Below are 18,302 nucleotides of genomic sequence, written 5' to 3'. Positions count from 1 at the left end.
ATGGCAGTCAGTCTAAGGAATGGTAGAGATTTAGATCGAGAGCAGGAAATTGCACAGGCCAGCAAGAACACTGCACCAGCTACTCCAGTGCCATTAGAGAAGAACAACCAGCGGAACTCACTGAAGTAATGGTTGAGCAGAGTCAGGAGGGTAAAGGCAAAGAAAAGGAGACCGAGCAAGTTGCAGAACAGGTGGTACCTCTTGTGCCAGACACTCCTAACAAAGAGAAGCCAGCCAATAGTGCCCAAAGGGTGATCCCTGCACCCTTCCCTCAGAGACTGGTCAAGCAAAAGAAGGCAGACCAATACAAAAAGTTTATGGAGATGTTGCGTCAAATCCAGTTGAATATTCCATTGATGGATGCCTTGAGGGAGATGCCTGGTTATGCCAAGATGATGAAAGATTTAATGTCAAAGAAGTTTGATTTTCAAGATCTATCCACGGTAACTCTAACACAAACCTGCAGCGCAGTGGTGGAAAAATCGATAGCTCAAAAGATGTCCGATCCAGGTAGCTTCACTATTCCGTGCACCATTGGGAGTTATGCCTTTGCAAAGGCATTATGTGATTTGGGAGCCAGCATAAATTTGATGCCGCTGGCTATATACACCAAATTGGGCATCGGCAGGGCCAGGTCGACTTCGATGTTACTCCAGCTGGCTGATCGCACTGTGAAAAGACCTACAGGTATTCTTGACGATGTGCTGGTGCAAGTGGGGAAGTTCGTGTTCCCTGCAGACTTTGTGATTCTGGACTGTCAGGTGGATGAGGAGATACCCCTTATTTTGGGGAGACCATTTTTAGCCACCGGGAGAGCACTGATAGATTGTGAAACTGGGGAGCTTAAAATGAGATTGAATGATGAAGAAGTCATATTCAACGTTCAACAATCAATGAGGAGACCCAGCGAATATGCAAATTGCTCTCTAGTGGAAGCAGTTGATGTAATTCTCCAAGAGGATGGTAGGGCCCTGACTGTGGGGGACCCATTGGAGGCATGCTTGACAAACTTAGACGAAATGGATGGCGAGGGGTTAGCTGAATGGGTAATGGCATTGGAAGGCCGAGGATTTTGGTCAAGGGAACCTCAGTTTGAGTCCCTGGAGCTGGAGAAAAGGGTCACTCCTCCAGCCAAGCCATCAATAGAGGAGCCACCCAAGTTGGAGCTGAAACCACTCCCAGATCATCTCAGGTATGCATTTCTAGGCACTAATTCGACTTTACCTGTTATTATATCATCATGTCTGCTAGATGTGCAGGTAGAGCAGCTTTTGCAGGTACTAAAGGATAACAAGACGGCCATTGGTTGGACCATGGCAGATATAAAGTGTATCAACCCAGCTTTCTGCATGCATAAGATTCTCCTGGAAGAAGGGCACAGACCTTCCAGGGAACACCAGCGAAGGCTGAACCCTAACATGAAAGAAGTTGTAAAGAAAGAGGTGATCAAATGGTTAGATGCGGGAATTATTTTCCCCATCTCTGATAGTAATTGGGTCAGCCCTGTCCAGTGTGTCCCGAAAAAGGGGGTATGACTGTTGTGAAAAACGACAACAATGAGTTGATCTCAACTCATACAGTCACAGGGTGGCGAATCTGCATGGACTACCAGAACACCGCCACCCGCAAGGACCACATTCCCTTACCCTTCATTGATCAAATGTTGGACAGGCTGGCTGGTAGATCCCACTTTTGTTTCCTAGATGGATATTCGGGGTATAATCAGATTTCAATAGCCCCCGAAAATAGAGAGAAAACATCATTCACCTGTCCGTATGGCATCTTTGCCTTTCGGAGAATGCCTTTTGGGCTTTGTAATGCACCTGCGACTTTTCAACGGTGCATGTTAGCCATCTTTACAGATATAGTGGAGGACATTATGGAGGTCTTTATGGATGATTTCTCCGTGGTGGGAGATTCATTCGAAGACTGTCTTCACAACTTAAGCAGAGTGCTCAAAAGATGTGTGGAGACAAACCTGGTACTAAACTGGGAGAAGTGCCATTTCATGGTACAAGAGGGGATAGTCTTGGGACATCGAGTGTCCAGAAAAGGTATTGAGGTAGACCATGCTAAGGTTGACGTGATTGCGAAGTTACCACCGCCCACTTAAGTAAAGGCGGTGCGAAGTTTTCTTGGTCATGCCGGGTTCTACCGGCGTTTCATAAAAGACTTTTCCAAAATTGCTAACCCATTATGCAAACTCCTTGAAAAGGATCACCCCTTTGTGTTTTCTAATGATTGCAGGTTGGCATTTGAGGAACTGAAGAAGAAGTTGACCACTGCACCCATCATTGTTGCGCTCGGCTGGGAGAAACCATTTGAGTTCATGTGTGATGCCAGCGAATATGCTATAGGAGGATTCTTGGGGCAGAGAAAAGACAAGCTGATGCACCCGATTTACTATGCAAGCAGAACGCTAAGCGGTGCACAGCTCAATTACACAGTGACGGAGAAGGAGATGTTGGCAGTTGTGTTTGCTTTTGACAAGTTCCGATCATATCTGATTGGTTCCAAGGTAATTGTATATACTGACCATGCAGCTCTCAGGTACCTCATTGAGAAAAAGGAGTCTAAGCCGCGCCTGATTCGTTGGGTGCTATTGTTGCAAGAATTCGACCTCGAAATCCGTGACCGTAAGGGCACAGAAAATCAAGTCGCTGATCATCTTTCACGACTTGATGGAGCTGAAAAATCAGTCGAGGTCGAAGAAATTCTGGAAACCTTTCCAGACGAGCAGCTGCTCGCAGCTAGTCTTGAGGATGCGCCATGGTATGCAGATTTTGCAAACTACCTGGCTTGTGGTATTGTTCCTGATGACCTTTCTTCTATCCAAAAGAAAAAGTTTTTCCGTGATAGTCGCATGTATTATTGGGATGAACCTCATCTATTTAGAATTTGCGTTGATAACATTATCCGGAGGTGTGTCCCCGAGATAGAACAACCTTCAATTTTGCAGGCTTGTCACGCTTCAGCATATGGAGGACATTTTGGAGGGGTCAGAACAGCTGCGAAGGTGCTGGAGGCCGGATTTTTCTGGCCAACTGTATTTAGAGATGCACACCTCTGGGTAAAGGGCTGCAATGAATGCCAAAGGACGGGAAACATTTCCCGTCGCCATGAGATGCCAATGAAACCAATTCAAGAAGTAGAGGTGTTTGACGTGTGGGGGATAGACTTCATGGGTCCCTTCGTCAGCTCATTCGGTAATAAGTACATACTTGTGGCGGTGGATTATGTGTCTAAATGGGTGGAAGCTGCAGCCTTGCCCACCAATGATGCACGAGTGGTGGTCGGATTCCTGAAGAATCACATATTCACCCGGTTTGGGATACCAAGGGCGATCATCAGTGACGGAGGCACTCACTTCTGCAATAGAGCCTTCGAGAAATTGCTGGCTAAATATGATGTGCACCACAAAGTGGCTACGCCCTACCATCCGCAGACTAGTGGGCAAGTTGAAGTGTCCAACAGGGAGATTAAGAGTGTATTAACGAAAACTGTGAAGGCAACCCGAACAGATTGGGCAAAGAAGCTGGACGACGCACTCTGGGCCTACAGAACTGCATTCAAAACGTCAATAGGTATGTCAGCATACAAGTTGGTGTTTGGAAAGGCCTGTCATGTACCTATGGAGTTAGAACACCGTGCTTGGTGGGCATTAAAACAATTAAACATGGATCCCGAAGCAGCCGGACAAAATCGACTAACGGAGCTGCACGAGCTAGAGGAATTTCGGTATCAAGCCTTTGAGAGCACGAGGCTTTACAAGGAACGGATGAAGAAAATGCATGATAAGCACATCGTGGAGAGAGACTTCAAACCCGATGATATGGTGTTATTGTACAACTCAAGGTTGAGATTGTTTCCGGGTAAGTTGAAATCCCGATGGGCAGGGCCATTCCGAGTGGTGCAAATGTTTGCTAGTGGAGCTGTGGAGATTAAATCAAAAGACGGGACGAACAAATTCTCCGTCAATGGACAAAGGTTGAAACACTAACTTGGATCAGCTAACGAAAAAGGGGATACAGTGGTGTCACATTTCAAAGAACCCCAATACGAAAACGAGGAGTAGGAACTCCACTATTTGCGTCATGCCGCGACGTTAAATCAGGCGCTGCATGGGAGGCAACCCACGAATTGTTGTAAGAGTAATGTATAACTGTATATATATAAATAAATAAAAAATAAAAAAAGAGTACCAGAAAAACGCCTCCACCGCGGTCCAAGCGTGACCGCGGTGAGACCGCGGTGAAAGAGGCTCTCTGAAGTTTTCCCACCGCGGTCCAAGCGTGGCCGCAGTGAGACCGCGGTGAAAGAGGCTCTCTGAAGTTTTCACACTGCGGTCCAAGCGTGACCGCGGTAGGACCGCGGTAGCCCAGCGACGGGCCCAGTCAGGTAAGTAACTGAATTTTTTTTTATTTCTTCTAATTTCTTCCCCCCCCCCCCCTTAATTACCCTTATCCAAACACCCAACCCCTTATTCCCCACTCCAACCACACGACCCTCACCCCCCTTTCTCTCTATTCTCTCATATTTTCCCTCTCTTCTTCTTCCTCCCCAAGCCCTAACCCCCATTCTTCCCCAAATTTCTTCTTCTTCAACTCTCTCATCTCATCTACCAGGTAAGCTTTCTTCTTTCCTCTTTTCTTTTCTTCAACTAGTTAGTGTAAATTAGTTTCTTAACCCTAGATTTTGTTGTAATATATAAATTGTATCTTTTTCTTTGTTTTCTCTTTTTAATTATTATTTTAGCCATAGTGGATGCTTAGATGTTGGGTTTCATGATGATTAACTTGTGAGGAGGGATTTGTAGTATTTTTTTGAGACCTAACTATCATTTTTAGGGCAAAGTGTGGTGGTTGGGCCTATATGGCCGAAAATTTGGGATTTGTTGTAATTTTTGGAGCACTTTGTGCTCATATGGTTGAAATATTTCACTGATGAACGGTTGGGTATGGTATAGTAGGAGAGGTTGCCATGTTGATGGGGGTGTGACGTATCATAGTATGGGTTGGCTAATTGGGGCCACTTAGCAATAGGGTGTTTTGGCATTGTTGGCCAATGATAACTGTTTAGTGCCAGCGGGTGGCGAAGTCTGAGTAACCATTCGCATGGCCCAGTTAAGGATGTATTTGATAGTTGCCCTGTCTTGTTGCAGGTATTATGGCACGAAAGAGGCACAAAGGCTCGGCTAGTACTTCCCAGGGGCCCACATATGATGAAACTAGGTTCCAGTCTCTGGGGGCTGAGGATGCATTCCATGCGAAAGCCACAAAGACCTTCGCCCCGGAGATTGCTGTGGATAGGGCTGCCCTCCGCATGGAAAGCCCAGCCATGTATGAAGAGATACGGCGGAGGGAGATGGAATTTTTGTTTGAGGAGCCCGAAACAGTGAATTCAATGCTAGTTCGGGAATTCTATGCCAATTGCACGGAGCATTTTAGCCGGGAGGTATTTGTGCGTGGCAAGGTGGTGGATGCTTCCATTCTTAAGATTCGGCAGGTTTTGCAGTTACCCCAATTTAGAGGTGATGTTCGTCATTACCACGACGCTCATGGGGTTAATTAGGATACCTTGATTGAAGCAATCTGCTAGAATGGCCAACCAACTTGGATACATGAAAACATCACCCTCCACTCCAAGTCTTTCACTCACGAGGCCAAGTGCTGGTTCAATATCATTTACAGCCGCTTCCTGCCCACAAGCAATTCTACCAATGTCAACCACCTAAGGGCTCTAGTGGTATGGTGCTTTATCACAAAGCGTGACTTTGATGCGGCGCGGCTCATTGGTGATGAAATGATCCTCCGATCCTCGCTGCAGTCTAAGGGGTTTTATTTTCCCTCATTGGTGACTAGATTGTGTCTGCTCAAGGGCGTTCCCACTCTGCCTACTGATGGCACATTACCCTCAAGGATACCCTTCAGAACTTCTAGGATCAACGTGGGAAGAGATGCGCCCGCGACCATAGATATTGATGATGAGGAGGGAAGCCCCAGCACCAATGGCACCCTCCAGGAGGTCATATAACGGAGCTGGATCTTCCCAGCGGTCCCACACTAGAGCCGGACTCTCTAGATCACAATCCACCCGGCCTATGCTACGTTCAGTGGAGGAGGAGCTCGTGGACCTTCGTACCTCGATGGATGGCCTGCATGTGAGGATGGATGCTATGTCTCAGCGCCATGCCAGGTCTGAGAACCGCATGATGGCGTGGTTTCGTGCATTGGGACGGGCTTGTCATGTGAACCCCAGCACGCTCTCCGACTCCGAGTGATACTCAGGGAAGTCTTCTTACCCTACTGCTCTTTATTTTTGTATGACATGGGGACATGCCATGATTATAAGTGTGGGGTGGGAGACTTGTTGTTGTGATGTGTTGTATTGTACATATTAAACATGTTGTAATTTTATAACTGACTTGGCCCAACGACGGACACTTGTCGACGGGTCTCTTGAGGGTCAAAGTCGGTTGTTAAGGGGTAAAGGACTCTTCCTGAGGACGGACCACTTGGACAGTACTCTTGAGGGAAGTAGTCCATGTAGATATTTTTTTTATTTTTTTTTTTTTCTCTTTTTAGGTAATGTAGTAATTCCCCCTTGGTTTTTCTTTTGACCACGGTTCTTTTCCAAGGGCTTTTTCTTGAACCGGGTTAGGTAGATTTTTTTTAGGACTCTGAAGACTCTCTTAGATTAGGAGGGGTAAGGGCAGGAATCCACCCTTTTGATGTATACACCTGCTAACAACTAAACGAACTTGAGAGTACGACGTCTAGGCTCGTTTGTAGACTCGTAAATTATGTCTTAATTGTGCACACCTTGTCTTGCTTGAACACTCATGTGAGTGTGTTGACAAACTAATTCGGAATGAGTTTCATGCCAAGTGTGTGTGAGGAAATACCTGTATTCTGTGCTTGCATGCGATACCTAGAACTTGCCCAGTGTGTTTGCAAAGCGAAATAGAAGTTGTTTGGTCTTAGAGATGATTGAGGCATTTCTTTCTGTAGCCGGTCTAATTATGAATCCACCTGTACATATCACCATAGTTAACCCCTTTGAGCCTAAAGCTTGTTTCTTTGATAACCTTGTAATAACCTACATCCATGTGTTGAATAGCTTGACTGTTTGACCTTTTGCCTCCTAGAAGCACTTGAATTGTTAAAGCTCATGTAAAAGTCAAAGTGTGGGGTGATAAGGGAGTAGAAAAAGGGAATCAGGAAAATACTTGAATGGTGCAATAGTAGTTTAAAAAAAAAATGTATATATTGAAATATGGAAGAAGGACCTTGAAAATAGGTGGTCCTAAAGTAGTGGATGGCAAGAAAAGCCAGTTGCACCTAGAAAAGCGGGGGTAGCTTATGAAACAAGTGTGGAAGGATGACTGGGATGAACATGGAAATCGGAATAAAGGAAGAATGTATTAAAAGTGCTTAGGGAGGTTAGTCACTATATCCAAATATATCCTACCCGTCCCTTAGCCTACATTACAACCAAATAAAGACCTCTTGATCTTAGACTAAAACAACTCGATTAGTAGAGTATTACACTAAGGGCAAGCTTATGGTGTATCTGTGTGGCATATGAATGTTCTTTGCTGAGAGTGAGTGAATTCTTTCTATCTAAAGTTCGTTGTGCTTGATTCTATATGTGTGGAACTTGTCTCAATTTATTGATGTGAGGGCATGTGACTCAGGAAGAAACAGCAAGTTTTCACCTCTGTAGAGTAACTAGAGTGAGCATGTGTGTGGCATGGCATTAGAGTCTGCATCTGAGGTGTGACAGTTGCACTGCTTAGGTTGTTCTTTCATAATGGCGGGTGTGACATAAATTGGGTAAGTCATTGAGCGATTAGGCATAGAAGTGTGGTTTAAATTGCTCGAGGACGAGCAAAGCTTTAAGTGTGGGGTGTTGATAATAGGTGAATTGAACTATGATTAAGCCCCAAAAGAACCACTTTCTTGTAGAGTTTTTATTGTAAAAGTGATAGCAAAATGCTCTTATTAGTGCTTTTCATGTTTTTCAGGTTACATACATTAGAAGAAGGCTATGGAGTGGTTTTGTATCATTTATGGAAGAAAAAGAAGCCAATCGCATCAAAGTCGCCGAGTGAACCATTTGAAATACACAAACGAGGCCTGGAGGTGAACTGCCGCGGTCCCAGCGTGGGCGCGGTAGGACCGCGGTGAGCTGTCAGAGGAGATTCAGAGAGGCCATTTGGCCGCGGTCCCAGCGTGGGCGCGGTAGGACCGCGGCAGGCGACGGGAACTTAAGGGACTGAAGTGCAAATTCCGGAATTCTTAGCCCAAAACCCTATTTAAATACTAGAACTCGCCCAAAGGAGGCATGTAACATTATTAGAGAGTACTTTGGCAAGAAAAACAAGTGTGAGAGATCACCCAAAACATCATTATTTCTATTCTTCTTTATTTTCTTGCAATTTATGATTATGAATCTTTTAGTATTTGATTTACCCATTGTCATGAGTAGCTAAAAACCTTAATCTAAGGTTTTGGTGGAACCCGTTGGGAATAACTTGGTTGTTTTATCAATATAATTAGATTTGATTGTTAATCTCTAATTGTTCATCTATGTTTTGATTGTGGAATAGTTGAAAGGGCCCTCAATTATCCGTTCCTATTTATTATGTATCTTCTTGAGAGAGAGTGCATATTTAGGTGATTGTATGAACAACATCACTCCCAGAGTATAGACGAGAGTCATAACTGAGGGTTTAGGGGTTGGATTAGAGATAACGAAACCCCGGGTGCAATCTAAGTGAACCGTATTGTGCAAGTAGCTAGCGTAGCTTGAGAGAGTGCGTCTAGTAGATTATTATAATTACTTGAGAGAGAATTATGATAGATGGAGAGTTCATGATTGTTAAAGATAGCTAAATCATAGTTATAGGACATATACAACCAAGGAAAGTATCAACGGGGGAAAGCATTACCTTAGACTTTATTTCTACTGTTTACACATCAAGTTTAGTTAATTTTCAGCTGTTAATTACTTTCAATCTTTAGTTGTTAGAAAAATCAATCATTGTAAATCAAAAAGTTTGGGAAAACAGATTGTGTGGATTTAGTAAATCTGACAGTAGTGATTGATAGGTTAGTTCCCTGTGGTTCGACTCTGGGTAATAATACTCGGATTATATTTGCAACGCCCGCATAGTCTTTTGTGAGACTTAGTTGAGCGTGATCATTCGCTGAGCAAGCAAAGCTACGTTCTCGAGTATCAACGAGGAACGAGATTGAGGCTGGTAGGGGAGGTTCAGTCAGGTAAAAACCGAAGACCTCATCCCTTCTAAATTTTTGTCATTCCCCGAAAAGTGAAACGCATCCTGTAAGTTTTTTCCTTCTCGAGTATTTGTCATTCCCTTTATTCTTCTTCTTTTTGGTTGTGTCTGTTGCCGTGCAGCCGTTTCCCAAGTTCCTAATGTAGTTCCACACTTCAAGGAGTGGATCGAGGGGATCTGTAAACAGATGTCGTACTCCGAGAGCGCATGGCGTAAGCTATCAAAGGGCAACTGGGAGGCTCATTCCCATAGTGAGGTTCTTTTCCGAACGATTACCTCCATACCTTTAGCTTTCATATTGTTAAGCCTTCTCCTCTTTTATTTTTTTTACAGATTTGCCCAAGACCCTTGAACTCAGGCCGTTGAATGAGGACAAGGATCCGTCATCGCTTGCCAAACCTCCACTTCGAGATAGCCCGGGGTTGCCGCAAAGGTCGAGAAAAAGAAGAAGAGAAGTAAATCATCGTCCTACCTGGATGTCATGGCGAAGAATAAGAAGAAGAAGTTGACCATCAGGGTCCAAAAGAGCAAAAAGAGTACAAAGTCCAGGGCACCGGACTCTGATTCACTCTACCGGCTCAGGGATTATCCTGAGGACGATAACCTTGAGTTCATCGCTCATGGTTGACCTTCAATGAAGGGGAGCAGGCAATGACCGGGAAAAGTGACCACGAGGTGGATCCCCCTCTAGCTCGGGAACTAGTGGGACAGTCGGAGGTCGCGACCTCCTGAGAAGTCACTCCTATTCCGAAGGAGGCGGCTGGTGTCATGGACATCGTGGATACACCATCTTATACTAGGTCCATGCTAGAAGAATATCAAGCGGGCTAAGAAAAATCCAACGAGATGGCATAGGGCCCGGACGATGCCCTCAACACGTTCTTTGATGGCATGGATATGGCTGCACTGGAGGACTTTTCCGGGCTTGGTCAGCTGGAGGTCCCAAAAAAGGATGTGCTCTCGGGAGTGGGTGGGCCGAGTTCAAGCCCAAAACTAGTGAAGCAATTTTCTACTCTGAGCGTGGACCCCAAATGCTAGAGAACAGTCGTTCTCACAATCCCGACGGACACCCCGGTCTTGTCCGCTCCGGTGGGCGTTGCCAGCCACCTTCGATGCCTGGTGATCGAGGAGGACTAGGCAAAGATGAACAAAGTGGGCACGTCCAGCCTCTTCAATGAGGCGCAACAGATGTTGAACCAGGTAAGGCGTATCCCCCTTGTACCACTTTGTGAATCTTGCTTGGCTTTAGACATGTTGTAATAACTTCATTGTTTTTTCAAGCTTCAGTACTTCATCATGAAAGCTTCCTTCGGTCCCGCTTGGAGATCATCCAGCTCGAGTTTTAGCTTAATGATAAAGCCCGAAAGAAGGACATGAATAGGGCTCTCAGTGAGTAACAAGACGAGGCCCTCAAAGACCTTCCAATTTTACAAGTCGAGCTAGATAAGGCTCAGAAAGAGGCTTCAACCTTGAAGTGGGAACACGCCTACTTGGTTGATAAGGAAAAGATCTTTGAGGCTAAAAACGAGAAGCTAGTCGTGGTGACTAACAACACAACTTCGCATGTCCAAGAGAAGATAAACCTGATCGACCATCTTCGAGTTGAGATGGATAAGGTCAAGGCCACGATCGAGGTAGGGAAGGGCAGGATGGACCTGCTGGATTCGGAGAATGAAACTGCAAAAGCGGAGCTGGTATCGACCGAGAACCAACTCCGGGTGTCAATGGACAAAGCCGATAAGTGGTCTCATCTAAATGATGATCTCCGGGCACAAGTCAGCTCGGCCGTCACGAAACGAGATACCCTCGGACAAGAATATGTCGCACTAAGGTCCAAATTGGATACAACATCTTCTGACGTCAAGAAATTGTTGGACTAGTATAAGGTTGATGTGGTGGTAGCCGAGGCCCGCTTAAAGATGAAGATCGAGTACATAAAGTGGTTATCTCGGAGAGAGACCCTCGAAGAGATCCATGCCCGAGGTTTTGACCTGCCAATTGAGATTGAGGAAGCCAAGAGACTTGAGGTCGAGGCAAAGGAATTCTACTAGCCTAAGGATCCCAAAGCCTCCGAGGGTTCCAAGGGTTCTGACAACTCTGGTGATGAATCGAGCCCCGGTGAAGACTAGGCGTAAATGCCTTCTTTTTTAGATTTTCCTTGTGTATTTTCTTTTCTGTTTATTTTGAGGCTGTTTTATCGTGCCTCTGTTAATATTTTTAGAATATATACAATTTCCCTTTTTTTGGAAATATTGTATATTTTCTTTCCAGCATCTATTTGTAATTTTTTTTTTGCGTATCGTTTTTAATGCTTTAGCATAAAATCAAATGTAATCTAGAACATCCGTTCTTCGAAGGCCCAAATGATTTCGATGGCAACTTAATATTTCTTGTGGCTTCGAGTCTTCAATAAAATCGAAGGCCTTTAAGATACTTAAGTATCTTAGACGATGTCTCTGCCGAGGGTAACCTTTTAATAGGTTTCGATTTTCGTAAGGGCCTTTCTTTCTGAGTACAGACTCTGGATGTCTCTAATCCATTTCTGGGGTAGCCGCCGTAGCCTTTCGTCTTCGAACACTGCCTAATAAGGCTTGGTGCCTCTAGGATTCGGTAGGCCGGTCGTCCAAATTTTTATCAGACGATAGTCCCCGAGTAAGGGTTGCCCGTGAGCTTCAGGATCCGGGATCGAAGAAGCAAAATGCGCAATAATAAAGTGTAAGGGAAATAAAAACTTCTTTCATTTCTTAATATGTAAGGTAAATGATCGGAGGCGCAAAAACCTTGTGTCGTGGCTATAGCGGACTACGTGGGCATGGTTCGCATGACCGTCTGACCCTTACAATGAATCCTAACCACCAAGCCTTAGATTTTGATACATAAAATTTTCTTTCCCCTTGCTGACGATATTAATCTAGGGGTAATAGCCCCCAGTATTCGAGGCTGAACTTGTGAGGTCTCAGATACTGTTGATTTGATGCCAACGATCACAAATTCTGGTTTCGAACCGTCTTCAAATCTAAGGTAGCCCGTTTTACCGTTGCCTCGTTAAAAACCTTGCCTAAAAACCCACTTTGGGACAAAACCGATTCAAGAGAAAAAGAGTGCAACTCGTGCTTTCAGTCCTAATAGGCACATCCGCCCCTAGCCGAGTACATGCATACGTTAGTCCGTAATGTAACAAAATTAAAAGGGAGTTAAGTCTGTACTTTAACAGTAGTATCATTTTAGGTGTGCCACATTCCAGTTGTTTGGTAGTTGTACACCATTTCTCGCTTTGAGTTTATTGAGCCTTTGTTGGTGATCCCGACAACTCGATATGGTCCATCCATATTCGGGCACAGTTTCCCTTCGCTTGGGTTCCTGGAGTGTAGTATTACCTTTCTCAATACCAAGTCCCCAACTTGAAAGTGTCGGATGCTGGCTCTTCGGTTGTAATACCTTTCTATTCGCTGCTTCTGGGCGGCCAACCGGACTAGGGCAGCCTCCCGCTTTTCATCCAATAGTTCCAGGCTCGTGATCATGGCCTCGCCATTTGACTCTTCAATAGCATACTAGAACCTGTGGCTCGGTTCTCCCACCTCGACTAGTGTTAAGGCTTCGGCTCCGTAGACCAGAGAAAATGAGGTTGCCCTGGTGCTTGACTTTAAAGTCGTACGGTATGCCCACAGGACTTCAAGCAAGATTTCCTTCCATTTTACCTTCGAAACGGTCAAACTCTTTTTCAGGTTTTAGAGTATAGTTTTGTCCATTAATTCCACCTACCCGTTCCCACTAGGATGATAAGGCGTTGATAGTATCTTCTTGATATTGTGATCTTCGAAAAAAATACCCACCTTGTTGCCGATAAATTGTTTCCCGTTATCGTAAATGATCTCAGCTGGTATCCCAAATCGATATATTATATGATCCCAGATGAAGTCAATCACTTCTTATTCTCGTACCTTCTCAAATGCTTGAGCCTCGACCTATTTGGAAAATAATCGGTCATGAATAGTATGAATTGAGCTTTACCGGGTTCCCATATAAGGGGACCGACGATGTCCATTACCAATATCATAAGGCCACGGAGATTGGATCGAGTGGAGCATTTCTCCCGATTGATAGATCAGCGGGGCGTGTCTTTCGCACTCGTTGCATCTCTGTACTAAGTCTTTCGTATCCTTCTACATTTCGGTCCAGTAGTAGCCGGCTCTAATTAGCTTCTGAACCAAGGATTCTGCTCTCGAATGGTTCCCGCAAGTTCCCTCGTGAAGTTCTATCATGGCGTATTTGGTTTTTCCCGGTCCCAATCATCTGGCTAGTGGGCCAAAGAAAGACCTCCGAAACAATGCCCTTTCGACCAAGTTAAAGCTGGCAGCTTTGGTGCACAGGGCTCTTGATTCTTTGGGATCCGAAGGCAACTTTCATGCCTTCAAGTATGTATTTGTCTTTCCCATCCCAAGTTAAACTCGTTGAATTCACTTTGAAGTGACCTTCTCTACCACCGAATTCATTAGTTGCACTACTGTTCCAGAGCTGAATTCATCGGAATGGACTGACAACCCCAAGTTAGCCAGTGCATCGGCCTCACTGTTTTGATCTCGGGGTACACGTTGCAGGGTCCATTCTCTGAATTGGTGTTGGGTTACCTGCAATTTGTCCAAGTACCTCCACATCCATTCTTCTTTTACTTCAAACATTTCGTTGACTTGATTCAACACGAGAAGAGAGTCGCACTTGGCTTCGATCACTTCGGCCCCGAGGCTCTTAGCCAATTCTAGACCTGCAATCATGGCCTTATACTCGGCCTCATTGTTAGTCAATTTCATAGTTCTAATAGACTGCCTAATTACACTTCCCGTAGGTGGTTTTAATACAATACCAAGCCCGGACCACTTCGCGTTGGAGGCACCATCAGTGAAGAGGGTTCAAATTCCTAAACTAGTACCCGAGGTAAGCAGTAGTTCCCTTTCAACTTCGGGTATTAAGGACGGTGTAAAGTCGGCCGCGAAGCCTGCCAAATTTCTGAGATTTTATGGCAGTTAGGGGTCGGTACTCGATATCGTACCCGCTAATCTCCACGGCTCATTTGGCCAACTGTCCCAAAGGCTCGGGCTTATGCATGATATTCCTCAGCGGGTAAGAGGTTATGACACATATAGGGTGGAATTGAAAGTACGGCTTTAGCTTCCTGGAAGCTCTTAGCAAAGCGAGCGCCAACTTTTCCAGGTGAGGATACCTTGATTCGGTCTCGCCTAGAGTTCTACTGACATAGTAAATAGGAAACTGCATACCTCCTTCCTCCCGGACTAAGACACCACTTATCGCCACCTCAAAAACCACCAAGTAGACGTATAGTTGTTCGTCTGCCTTCGGAGTGTGTAGTAGGGGGGATCAATAGGTACCGTTTGAGTTTTTCCAGAGCTTGATAGTATTATGGGGTCCGGGAAAAGTTAGTTTTCTTCTTTTTCAATAGTGAGAAGAATTAGTGGCTTTTGTTTGAGGACCTCGAGATAAACCGGCCCAATGTGGCTATACGCCTGGTCAGTCTTTGATTTGCCTTGATGTTGTCCACCACGGTGATGTCCTCTATGGCCTTTATTTTGTTGGGGTTGATCTCGATTCCCCGACTGCATACCATGAAACTGAGGAATTTGCTCGATCCGACCCCGAATACGCACTTCTCCGGGTTTAGCTTCATGTTGTATTTCCTTAATATGTCAAAGGCTTCTTAAAAAAGCTTCAAATGGTCCTGTACTCGTAGGGTCATGACCAACATATCATCAATATAAACTTCCATTGATTTCCCTATTTGTTCTTCGAACATCCAATTTACTAGGCATTGGTAGGTGGCACCGGTGTTCTTTAATCTGAACGGCATTACGTTATAGTAGTAGGTGCCAAATTTGGCAATGAAACAATTATTTTCCTGATCACCCAGGTCCATGCAAATCTGGTTGTGCCCAGAGTAGGCATCGAGAAAGCTGAGTTTCTCGTGCCCATCCGCCGCGTCGATCATTTGATCGATGTTAGGCAAAAGGAAAGAATCCTTAGGGCATGCTTTGTTTAGGTCTTTGTAGTCCACACACATTCTTAGTTTATTTTCCTTTCTATGCACTACCACTATGTTAGATAACCAGTGCGAGTATTTAACTTCCCCGATGGAACCTATTTTTAGAAGTTTGGATACCTCATCCTTGATGAACGCATGTTTGATCTCGGATTGCGGGCTCCTCTTCTGCTTAATCGAATGGAACTTCAGGTCCAAACTCACCTTGTGAGTGACTACCTCCAGTGGGATCCCAGTCATGTTAATATGGGACCAAGCGAAACAATCGACATTAGCTTTAATAAAATCAGTAAGTTTTTTCCTGAGCTCAGGGATTACCCTTGTGCCCAGGTATACCTTTCGATCTAGTAGGTGCTTGATTAATATAACTTGCTCCAACTCCTCAACCGTCGATTTGGTGGCGTCGGTGTCATCAGGATCTATAAAGGATCTTGGGATGATGTAATCGTCATCCTCGTCTGCTCTTTGTTCCTCCCATTTCTCCGATTTGGCCGAGGCCGATATCAATGATTTCTATTTAATTTCTTCCTTTCTGGTCGGTTCTGCGTTCCTTGATGTCGAAACTGCGGGCACCTGACTACCTCATCGACAGCAAACATCTCCTTTGTGGTCGGCTGTTCTGTATAGACCGTATTGACTCCCCTCGGAGTGGGAAATTTCAACACCTGGTGAAAGGTTGAGGGTAACGCCCTCATGTTGTAAACCTATGGCCTACCGAATAGAGCGTTATATCATGACCCCCTCGATCACGTAGAATTTTGTTTCTTGGATTGTCCCGATGGTGTTTACTGGTAAGGTTATCTCTTCTTTAGTGGTGTCACACGCCATATTAAACCCGTTCAATACCCGGACTGCTGGCACAATTTGGTCCTGTAATCCCAACTACTCTATGACCCTTGATCTGATGATGTTGGTCGAGCTACTTGGATCAATCAGCACACGTTCAACTCGAGCTTTATTGATAAGTACAGATATTACCAGTGCATCATTGTGAAACTGCATGATGCCCCCGGCATCTTCATCACTGAACAAATGGCTCCCTTCGGAACATAATCTCGGGTGCATTTTTCCCTTTATGATAGATACTTAAGTGCTATTTATCATTGGTCCTTGGGGGACATCGACTCCTCTGATGATCATGTTGATCGCGTGTTGAGACTCATCTTATTCGACATGTTTGTTTGCGACCCTACTCTCAAAGCAGTTTTGGCTCGATCACTCAGGAACTCTGGGAGGTGCCCGTTATTGAATAATCGGGCAACTTCTTCTCTTAACTATCAGCAATCTTTGGTCTCATGACCGTGAGTACCGTGATATTTACACATCAAACTGGACCTCTCTTGGTAGGATCAGAAGCAAAGGTCGGGGCCACTTTGTCTCTTTAATGCATCCTATGGCTGACACGATACTGGCAGCACCTACGTTGAAGTTGTATTCTGACAATCGTGCTTCCCTACTCTCGAGCGGTCTATTGAACCCATTTTTGCTCATCAAGACTCGGCCATCGAGTCCTTGATCGCTTCTCTTCTCATTCCATGGGGGATGATGCCCGGATCCGTTTCCTCTTCTATCTGCGTTGTACGATTGATACCGATCTCGGACCGATCTTGCTCTTGATCAATAGCCCTCTTAGATCTATCGTCGGCTCTAATAGACAAATCCAAGAAGGGCCCCGAGTTGGTCATCCTTGACCCTAATCTTTGAATGGTACCTATTATGAACGTTGGTCTAGGTTACTGCCGGGTACTCCACCAAGTTTTGTTTTAGCTGTTGAGAGTCCAAGAAACTTCGGGGGTTCAGCCCATGAGTGAATGTCTGAACGGCTCAATCATCTGCAACTGGAGTTAGATCCATCCGTTCCATCTGGAACCTTGACGCGAAATCCCTGAGCATCTCGTTGTCCCTTTATTTGACTTTGAAAAGGTCCGACTTTCTGGTCTTGGACCTTGATGGCCCCGGCATGGGCTTTTACAAATGCATCTACAAGCATAGCAAACAAATCAATGGAATTTGGGGGCAAGTTATGATACCATATCATTGCTCCCTTAGACAAAGTCTACCCAAACTTCTTCAGTAATACCGGATCGATCTCATCATCTTCCAAATCGCTCCCATTGATTGAGCATGTGTAGGAGGTCACGTGCTCATTTGGACCCGTGGTCCCATTATATTTAGGAATGCCGGGCATACAAAACCTCTTTGGGATCGGCTTTGGTGTCGCGCTTAGGGAAAAAGGTTTTTGGATAAATTTTTTGGAGTCCGGTCCTTTCAATATCGGGGGTGCCCTCGGGATCTGATCGACCCTGGAGTTATATGTTTCCACCTTCTTGTCATTAGCCTCAATCTTTTTCTCACCTGATTCCACTCGTTTTGTCAACTCTTCGAGCATCTTTATCACCTCGGGATTTACCTCGGGCTCGATTGCAGCCGGTATCGATAATTCGCTTATCTCTTCGAGTGCTTTCCCGGAATCGTTTGGGCTCAACCCTGTTGGGGGCGTGGCTTTGATTCTGCAGTTGCGCTATCAGCGCCTGTTGAGCCTATAACATTTCGAAGATTAGCTGCAGGCTTACCCCATCACATTCGCCTTCGGGCGCTTCTCGAGCTGTTGGTCGGGGTCCCCCGCGAACACCATTTTCGGGATCAGTTGGAAAATTAACGCTAATGGCCACCTGCAAGTTAGTATCGACCGGATCGGCAATTGGTACACCGTTAGGATTGGCAGAAGGCACCTCGTTACTGGGCAACAAATTATTATTTTTGTCGTGATGGCCAGACTCAGCGTCAACGTTCAAGTGAGCAGACTGAGAGTTTGACATGCTTGGGCTGACCTGAAATTAAGACTTCAAAGAACAAGCATAAAATAGGATGTGTTATGGAGATTCATATCAAATTACCACTATTATCCTTAGCCCCACTGTATGCGCTAAACTATTTATTCAAAAATTAGGT

The sequence above is a fragment of the Nicotiana attenuata genome, chromosome 2, assembly GCF_001879085.1.
Source record: "Nicotiana attenuata strain UT chromosome 2, NIATTr2, whole genome shotgun sequence".
Lineage (NCBI taxonomy): Eukaryota > Viridiplantae > Streptophyta > Magnoliopsida > Solanales > Solanaceae > Nicotiana > Nicotiana attenuata.
Note: the sequence above shows the minus strand (reverse complement) of the source record.